Here is a 9,691-nt window from a genome sequence, read left to right as displayed (position 1 = left end):
GTTTTAAGATAATAAAATGGAAGTGAAACCACAGCAACAACAAAGGGGATGAAGGAATGTATCTATATCCTTATTTAGGATGAGTTGTAGGAAACATTAAGTGGAAACAGGAAGTTCAGAATGGTGTAAATTATATGCTACCTTTTATCTAAGAAAGGGGAGATAGCCGGCCAGATCCTAAGGTGGTCCCCATGATTACTACCCCCTGCGTACACACCCTGTATGCTCCCCTTGAGTGTGGGTGGCCCTCTAAATAGAATCAGATCACAGCTGGGATTATCTTATGTTACCTGGCAAAAGAGAGAGCATCTGGGGTGGATGGGACCTAATCAGATGAGCCCTTTAAAAGGCAGGTTTTTTCCTGGAGTTGCAGAAGGAGACTAAAGATGAGCTCCTGCTGGCCTGGAAGAAGCAAACAGCTGTGGTATGACCTGCCCAAGAAGCTGAGAGAGGCCTCCAGGAGGTGACAGTGACTAGAAGTCGACAGCCAGCGGCAAACTGAATGCTACCAAAGGAATGAGCTTAGAAGGGGCACTCCAAGCTCCAGATGAGAGCACAGGGCAACCGACACATTGATTTTAGCCTCATGAGATCCTGAGCAGAGAATCCAGCCATGCCGCGCCGGACTTCCAAACTACAGAACTGCGAGCTAGTCAGTGGGTATTGTGTTAAACCTCTTAAGTTTGTGAGGATTTGTTATGCAGCCACAGAAAACTAGTACAGGGGCCTACAAATACAAATGTGTATTAGTTCATACTTTTTTAAAATGAAAGAATAAATAAAAAGCTAATAAAAATCATTATATTAGTGTGAGGGAGGAAACACAGGGTGAAAGTTACCCTAACTTGAATGTACTTTGCTTTGTAGATTTGACTTTAAAACCATGTAAACACGTTACATAATTATAAATCAATATTAAATTAAAGTTAAAAAATCAATCTGTAAAAATAAAAAATTAAAATAAAACAAGTGAAACTAATTCACACCACACAAAGAGAATTACTTCAAATGACTTTAGATTTCAATAATTTAATTGTGCATCCCTAGTGGAATGTATCCTAAGGCCAAAAAGTATTACAAATGCATCTTCAACTCTATTGTGAAGAATTATATATGAGCAATTAATCATATGATTACTACTAATAATATTATGGGTATTGTTACTCAAAAGCTATGAAGTTTGGTAGGCTGAAGCAAATATTTAATTGTATTATGTCATTAGAAGCCAAAATTTTCAATAGAAGAGAAGAGAAAGAAGTATGAAATTAAACAAATTAAGTAAAAACTCTTTAATACTAAGTTTGAATTGTGAATAGTAGAATAACCTCATGGTATGTTTCTTTTGAAAAAATTTATTTCCTGGCTCGGTCTGTTGAAAAATTCTACAATCAATGTTAACTGAGGAGCAAAGGGCACCCCTGCCTTCCAGGAAAAAGAACCAGACATCCCTGGAGAAACACTGCTTCCAGGCCTGAGGAATAATATGTCCAGAATCCGGAACACCCTGTCTCACCAGAAAGCAAGGAATCCATCACAGACAGCCAGGGTCACATCAAAAAGACTCAGATGCCAACTTGTAGGCATTTTCTTAGGCCACAAATGTGACCATTTCAACATTAAAAAGGATAGTAACTACAAAGGGTTGAAACACATTTAATACGTCTAAATCCAGGACTTCATACTGAGACAAGTAAAAATCACAACTCATCACTTACCTTTGGAGGATGCTAAGAAACCAATACTTTGTTTCTGAAAACTTGCAAATAAAAGAAAACAATCATGTACTTATCCTGCAGTTGTGTTAAAACTATAACTCACAGTAATCAAATAGTTGATGAGGGGAAATCCTTTTTCTTATAGACAAATTCCAGCTTATTGTCCAGAATAAAGAAGGAAAATAGAACATTACCATTATGCCACCTTTAATGAAAGAATAGACCAAGGCCTATTCCTGCCATCCAGGGTTGCTCAGACAATCTGGGCACTGCTGATGTGGAATGGGTACATCAGGCTGATGACAGCCACACCCACTGTTTAATCTCAGCCTCACAAAATGAGAGACATTGTACTTCCTCCTTTGGTGCATTGTGAAGTCCACACTATAACATAGTCTTGCCAAAGAAATCAAGCCTGAGTATGTTCATATCTCTAGATTTAACTACAGTTTACAGCAAATACAGGTGTACAAAGAAATTTCAGTGACAATGTGGTAGGCAGAATAATGCCCCCCCTCCCAAAGAAGTGCACTCCCTTGTGATGTCCCCTGACCCTTACTTGCCAAAAAAGGGATTTGCAGATGTGATTAACATTGTGGACTTTGAGTCCTTAGAGCAGAGAACCCTTCCCAGTGTGACCAGAGAGAGATGGCACCATAGGACATGGTCAAAGGCAAGCAACAAAAGGACCTGCTCTGCAGTACAGGCTTTGAGGATGGAGCCACGGACTGTGGGTGGCCTCTAAAAGTGGGGAATGGCCTTCAGCTGACAGCCAGCAGAGAAACAGGGACCTCTGGCAACAACCACAAGGCACTGAATTCTGCCAACCACCAAATCAACAGGGAAATAAGCTTTGAGGAAGACAGGCAGCAAACCAACACCAACTTTAGCTTGGTGAAACCAAAGGGGACTTCTGACTTTCAGAACTACAGAAGAAGACATTTGTTTTGATTAAGGTGCTAAGACTGTGGTGATGTGTTTTCCAGGCAAATAATTTTATTTAGTGTAAGTAAGTACTTAAAACATTTCTATACAATAATTTCTACAGAAATCCTCCTCTAAAGTTGTTTTGTGACCATGAAAAAATTACAGAACTGCTTTGAATTACAGTTTCTTTTTCCACTAAATGAACAGACTAGACAAGATAATTCCAAATCTTCAAAATAAGATGGCCATTACCACTTTAGAAAGAGAACATCAGAATAATTAAAAGCATTGGATTTAAATTCATGAATTCATTAATTTATTCAGCAAATATTTATTGAACAGCTACTATGTGCCAGCACTGTGTTAGACCTGGAGACAAGGTCTTTATCATCATAGAATTTATCTTCCATTTCTTTTTAATGTGATAAAAAACACAAAACATAAAAGTTACCATCTTAGCCATTTTGAAGTGTTGTACAGTATTGTATTAACTATCAACACTTTGTGGTACAATAGATGTTTAGAACTTTTTCATCTTGCAAAACTGCACTGTGGTTTTGTACTATGTTTTGAATTCAGGAAATGTGAGGCCTCCAGCTTTGTTTTTCTTTCTCAGGATTATTTTGCTTATTCATCATTCTCTTAAATTCCATATGAATTTTAGGATGTTTTTCTCTATTTCTAAAAAAATGCCACTGAGATTTTGGTAGGTATTGTGTTGAATCTCTAGGACACTTTGGGTAGTATGGACATTTTAACAATGCTAAGCTTACCAGTCCATAAACATGGTTTCTTTCCATTTGTTCATATATTCTTGAGTTTCAGCATTTTGTAGTTTTCAGTGTGCCAACTGAAAGTCTTTTGCCTGCTTGGTTAAATTTATTCCTAAGTACTTTATTCTTTTTCGTGCTATTGTAAAAAGTATTTTCTTAATTTCCTTTTCAGACTGTTCATTGTCACTGCATCAAAATACAACAGCTTTTTATGTGTTGACTTTGTATTCTGCAACTTTGTTGAATTCATTTATGACTTCTAATCTGTGTGTGTGTGTGTGTGTGTGTGTGTGTGTGTAATCTTTAAGGTTTTCTACATATAGCATCATGTTGTCTGCAAACAGAGATAACTTTACTTCTTCCTTTCTGATGTGGATGCCCTACACTTCTTTTTCTTGCCTAATTTCTCTGGTTAGTACTTTTATTTACTACTATGTTGAACAGAAGTGGCAAGAGTGGACATCCTTGCCTTGTTCCTGATCTTATAGGAAAAGCTTTCCATCTTTCACCATTGAGTGTGATGTCCACTGTGGGCTTTTCATATCTGGCCTCTCTTATGTTGAGGTAGTTTCCCCGTATTCCAAATTTGTTGAGTTTTTTTATCATAAAACAATGCTGAATTTTGTCAAATGAATTTATTGCATCAATTGACAAAGTTATGTGGTTTTTAAAATTTTTTTATGTTTATTTTTTGAGAGAGAGACAGAGAATGAGCAGGGGAAGGGCAGTGAGGGATGGAGACACAGAATCAGAAGCAGGTTCCAGGCTCTGAGCTGTCAGCACAGAGCCCAACGTGGGCCTCAAATTCATGTACCTTGAGATCATGACCTGAGCCAAAATTGGATGCTTAACCAACTGAGCCACCCAGGCACCATGAAAGTTATGTGTGTTTTTTGTTCATTCTGTTTATTCTGTTAACATGGTGTATTACATTAATTGATTTTTTTTTCTACATTGAGCCATCCTTTCACTCCAGGAAAAAAATCCCACATGATCATGGTGCATAATCCTTTTAATGTGTTGTTGAATTTGGTGGCTAGCATTTTGTTAAGGATTTTTGCATCATTGTTCATAAGGGATATTGGTCTATAGTTTTCATTTCTTGTACTGTCTTTGTCTGGCAGGTTAATTCTGGATTTTTAGAATGAGTTAGGATGTATTCCTTCCTCTTCCAACTTTTTGAAACATTTGAGAAATATTGGTGTTACTTGTCCTTTAAATGTTTGGAAGAATTCATCAATGAAACCATAGGGTCCAGGGCTTTTCTTTGTTGGGAGATTTTTATTACTGATTCAATCTCCTTACTAGTTATAGATCTATTCATATTTTCTGCATCTTTGTGATTTTGCCTTGGAAGGTTTTTAGTTCTAGACATGTGTCCATTTCATCTAGGTTATCCCATTTGTTGGTATATGGCTGTTCATAACATTTTCCTATGATCATCTTTATTTCCATCAAATCAGTGGTAATGTGCCCATTTTCATTTCTAATTTTAGTTACTTGAGTCTTCTCTTTCTTTCATAGTCCATCTAGCTAAGGTTTGTCAGTTTGAAAGAATTTTTGGTTTCATTAATTTTTTTATTGTTTTTCTATTTCTGCTCTAATTTTTATTATTCTCTTCCTTCTGCTAGCTTTGAGTTTAGATTGTTCTTCTCTTTCTAGTTCTATAAGTTGTAAAGTTAGGTTGTTGATTTGAGATCTTTCCTGTTTTTATTTTTTAAATTTATTTTTTAAATGTTCATTTATTTATTTTGAGAGGGGGGATGTATATGAGTGAGGCAGAAGCAGAGAGAGAGAGACAGAGGGGGGGTAGGGAGAGAAGCCCAAGCAGGCTCTGTGCTATCAGTGCAGAGCCTGACACAGGACTCGAATCCATGAGCCATGAGATCATGACCTGAGCTGAAATCAAGACTAGGATGCTTAACTGACTGAGTCATCCAGGTGCCCCTCTTTCCTGTTTTTTTTTTAATATATGAAATTTATTGTCAAATTGGTTTCCATACAACACCCAGTGCTCATCCCAAAAGATGCCTTTTCAATACCCATCACCTACCCTCCCCTCCCTCCCACCCCTCCATCAGCCCTCAGTTTGTTCTCAGTTTTTAAGAGTCTCTTATGCTTTGGCTTTCTTCCACTCTAACCTCTTTTTTTTTTCCTTCCCCTCCCCCACGGGTTTCTGTTAAGTGACTCAAGATCCACATAAGAGTGAAACCATATGGTATCTGTCTTTCTCTGTATGGCTTATTTCACTTAGCATCACACTCTCCAGTTCCATCCATGTTGCTACAAAGGGCCATATTTCCCGTTTTTTTTTTTAAGTTTATTTATTTATTTAGAGAGGAGAAAGGGCAGAGAGAGAGAATCCCAAGCAGGCTCTAGGCCTAATGTGGGGTTCAAACCCATGAACCATGAGATCATGACCTGAGCTGAAATCAAGAGTTGGATGCTTAACCAACTGAGCCACCCAGGCACCCCTCCTCTTTTCTGTTTTTAATGTAAGTGCTTATAGCTATAAACTTCTCACTTAGCACTTCTTTTGCTGAATCCCAAAAGTCTTGGTATGCTGTGTTTTCATTTTTATTCATCTCTAAGTATTTTGCAGTTTCCCTTGTGATTTATTTTTTGATCTGCCAGTTGTTTAATTGTGTATTGTTTAATTTTACAAGTTAATGAATTTTCAAATTTTATGTCTGTTGTTGATTTTTAACCTCATCTCATTGTGGTTAGAAAAGATACTTTGTCAGATACTTTGTTTATATATAACATTATAATATAATATATTATATATATAATTATATATAATACATAATTATATATATAATATAAGATTATATATATATTATATAATATAAGATTATATATATATGTGTATATATATATATATGTGTATATATATATATATATAAATCTACTAAAACTTAATTTGTGGCCTAATCTATACTGGTCTATACTGGAAAGTGTCTCATGTGCACTTCAGAAGACTGTGCATGCTGTTGTTGTTGAGCAGAATGTTCTGTATATGTCTGTTCTAGTTGGTCTACTGTATTGTTTAAGTCTTCTATTCCCTAACATCTTCCGTCTGGTTGTTCTATCCAAATTGAGAGTAGGATATTGAAGTTTCCAACCATTGTTTTATAACTGTGTATTTCTCCCTTCAATTCTAATATATTTTTGATTCACATATTTTGATGGCCTGATATTAGGTGCATAACTGTTTAAACTGTTATATCTTCTTTATTAAATATTTTATTAATGTATAATGTCTTTTTTTTGTCTCTTGTAAACTTTTTTGATTTAACATCTATTCTGTCTGACATTAGTATAGCCTCTCCTGTTCTCTTTTGGTTACTATTTACATGGAATCTTTTTTTCATCCTTTCACTTTTATTTTTTTATTTTTTATTTTTTATTAAATTTGTTTTTAACGTTTATTTTTGAGACAGAGAGAGACAGAGCATGAAAGGGGGAGGGTCAGAGAGAGGGAGACACAGAATCTGAAACAGGCTCCAGGCTCTGAGCCATCAGCCCAGAGCGACGCGGGGCTTGAACTCACGGTCCGTGAGATCGTGACTTGAGCTGAAGTCGGACGCTTTTTTTTTTTTTTAAATTTTTTTTTTTAATTTTTTTTTTCAACGTTTTGTTTTTATTTTTGGGACAGAGAGAGACAGAGCATGAACGGGGGAGGGGCAGAGAGCGAGGGAGACACACAGAATCGGAAACAGGCTCCAGGCCCCGAGCCATCAGCCCAAAGCCTGACGCGGGGCTCGAACTCCCGGACCGCGAGATCGTGACCTGGCTGAAGTCGGACGCTTAACCGACTGCGCCACCCAGGCGCCCCTCATCCTTTCACTTTTAATCCATTTGTGTCTTTGAATCTCAGGTGAGTCTGTTGTAGCACACTCACCTTCCCTGTGGTCCTGTCCTTGCACTATTCACTACCATTGCCTGTGAAGAACTAGCTCTCTGAGCTGCCTGGCAGTGGGTGAGGGGGCTTTGGTGAGACCAAGAAAGTACAGGCCTGCCCCAGGGCCCCCAGGTCTGTGTGTCTGTCCCCAGCACTCAGCAAGGCTAGAAAAGGAGGAGGAACCTGTCCAGAATCTCTGAGAGACAGGAAAAAAAGGGGAAATCTCAACATGAAAAAACTCTGCAATGAAAATGAAGGAAATTGAGGGCAAGCCAGAAGATGAAGCAGAGTCTGACAATGAAGGAAAATCAGATGAGGACGAAAACCTAGAAGTGGAGGAGAATCCAGGGCACGAAGGAAATATCCAGAATGAGGGACAACCAGATGATGAGAAACAACCAGAAGATGAGAGAAAGCAAGAAAAGCAGGGCATGTCCAAAAATGAGAGAAAACCACATGGTGAGGGCAAGCCAGAATCCCTGGGAAAAACTGGGAGTAAGCCATGGGCCATCAAAAATCCCGCAGCTGAAGATTATGTGCCCAGGAAAGCAAAAAGAAAAATGGACAGGGGGATGGAAAATTCCCCCAAGGACTATCATGAGGAATTACAGGAAAGACACTTGGGCAATGAGGAGATGATAAGAGAATGTGGAGATAAGGACTCAGGAAGAGCTAAGAAAAAAAAGAAAGAAAATGGGTTGTTTTCATTGGGTGCAAAGAGATGTACAGGATCCATTCACCCTAAAAGTGTCAGGAGAGTGAGGGGTATAGGTAGGGGTCAAAGGGGATTACATGATATACCACATCTTTAATGTCTTTGGCCTTTAATTCTAATTTCTCTGATGAGAATATTGCTGACCCTACTTTTCCTGACAGGAATTTGCTAGGTTATGTGCTTTAACCTTAAGCTGATACTTTGCTTTAGGTGTCTCTCTTGTTGCCAGCAGCCTTTCGATCCAACTACAGTATTCTCTGTCTTTCAGTAGGAGATTTTCACCCATGTGCATTAAAAAGCTGTTCATGGTACATTGTAAAATAACAATAAAGAAAAACAGTTTCAGAACCACACACATAAAAAATAAAGTGAAGTCTGTTGTAGGCAGAATATAGTTGGGTCATGTGGTTTTTGTACATTCTGTCAACCTCTGTCTTTTGACATTCTCTTTACATTTCAACTAACTACTGATAAGGAGGGACTTACCTCTGTCATTTTGCTATTTGTTATAGCTGTTTGCTATTTGCCTTATAGCTTTTTTTTGTCCCTTATGTCCTGTATTACTATTCTATCATGTTTGATTTTTTTATAGTGAAGTATTTAAATTCTTTTTTCATTTCCTTTTGTGTATATTCTGTAGCTATTTTTCTCTTTGGTTACCATGGGGATTACATTTAACATCCTAAAGTTATAACACTATAATTTGAATTTATACCAGCTTAACTTCAGTAATTATATACGAAAACTCTGCTTCTCTACAGCTCTGTCTTCACCCCTTTTGGTTGTTGATATCATCAAATAACATCTTTATACATTGTGTGTCCCCAAACATAAATTAATAATTCTTTAAATGCATTAATGTCTTAAATTATGTAGAAACAAAATTTGGAATTACAAACCAAAGTGGCAATAGTACTAGCCTGAAGAACATTAGCTGTTGTTGTTGATTTTTAAATGTATTAGGTTTTAAAAATCAGGTACAAAACAAAAAACAGAATCAGGGGCTCCTGGGTGGCTCAGCTGGTTAAGCATCTGACTCTTGATTTCGGCTCAGGTCATGATCTCACAGTTTGTGAGTTGGAGCCCCACGTTGTTCTTTGAGCTGACAGCATGAAGCCTGCTTGGGATTCAATCTCTTCCTCTCTCTCTCTGCCCCTCCTCCCTCAAATAAACATTTTTTCAAAAGGTAGAATTATGAACCACTGTTACAATACTACTAGCTTTGATAATTACCATTGAATTTACCTTTATTTAGATCTTTATTTCTTCTTATGGCTTTAGGTTACTGTATAGTGTCCTTTCATTATACCTTGCTCACTTGAGTATTTCTTGAAGGGCAGGTCTAGTGGTCACATACATCTTCAACTTCTGTTTATTTGGGAATGTTTTAATTTCTTCCTCACTTTTGAAGGACAGTTTTGCCAGGTAGGATTCTTGGTTGACAATTTTTTTAACACCTTGAATATATCAACCCTCTGCTTTCTGACCACAAAGTTTCTGATGAGAAATCTGTTGAAAATCTTATTGAGGATCCCCTGTATGTGATAATTATTTTCTTTCTTGCTACTTTCAGGATTCTCTCTTTGTTTTTTGAAAGTTTTATTATAATGTATCTCAGTGTCAGTCTCTTTGAGTTTGAGTTCACTGGGCTTCTTAG

General features: G+C 37.3%; 1 pseudogene; it reads left to right on the top strand.

The window, feature by feature from the left end:
- The first annotated feature begins 7,494 nt into the window (after window positions 1-7,494).
- On the top strand, window positions 7,495-8,131 carry LOC122471039 (annotated as a pseudogene).
- Window positions 8,132-9,691: the final 1,560 nt, after the last annotated feature.

Source organism: Prionailurus bengalensis, chromosome D3 (genome assembly GCF_016509475.1).
Source record: "Prionailurus bengalensis isolate Pbe53 chromosome D3, Fcat_Pben_1.1_paternal_pri, whole genome shotgun sequence".
Taxonomy (NCBI): Eukaryota; Metazoa; Chordata; class Mammalia; order Carnivora; family Felidae; genus Prionailurus; species Prionailurus bengalensis.
Note: the sequence above shows the minus strand (reverse complement) of the source record. Positions and strands in the feature narration are given on the sequence as shown.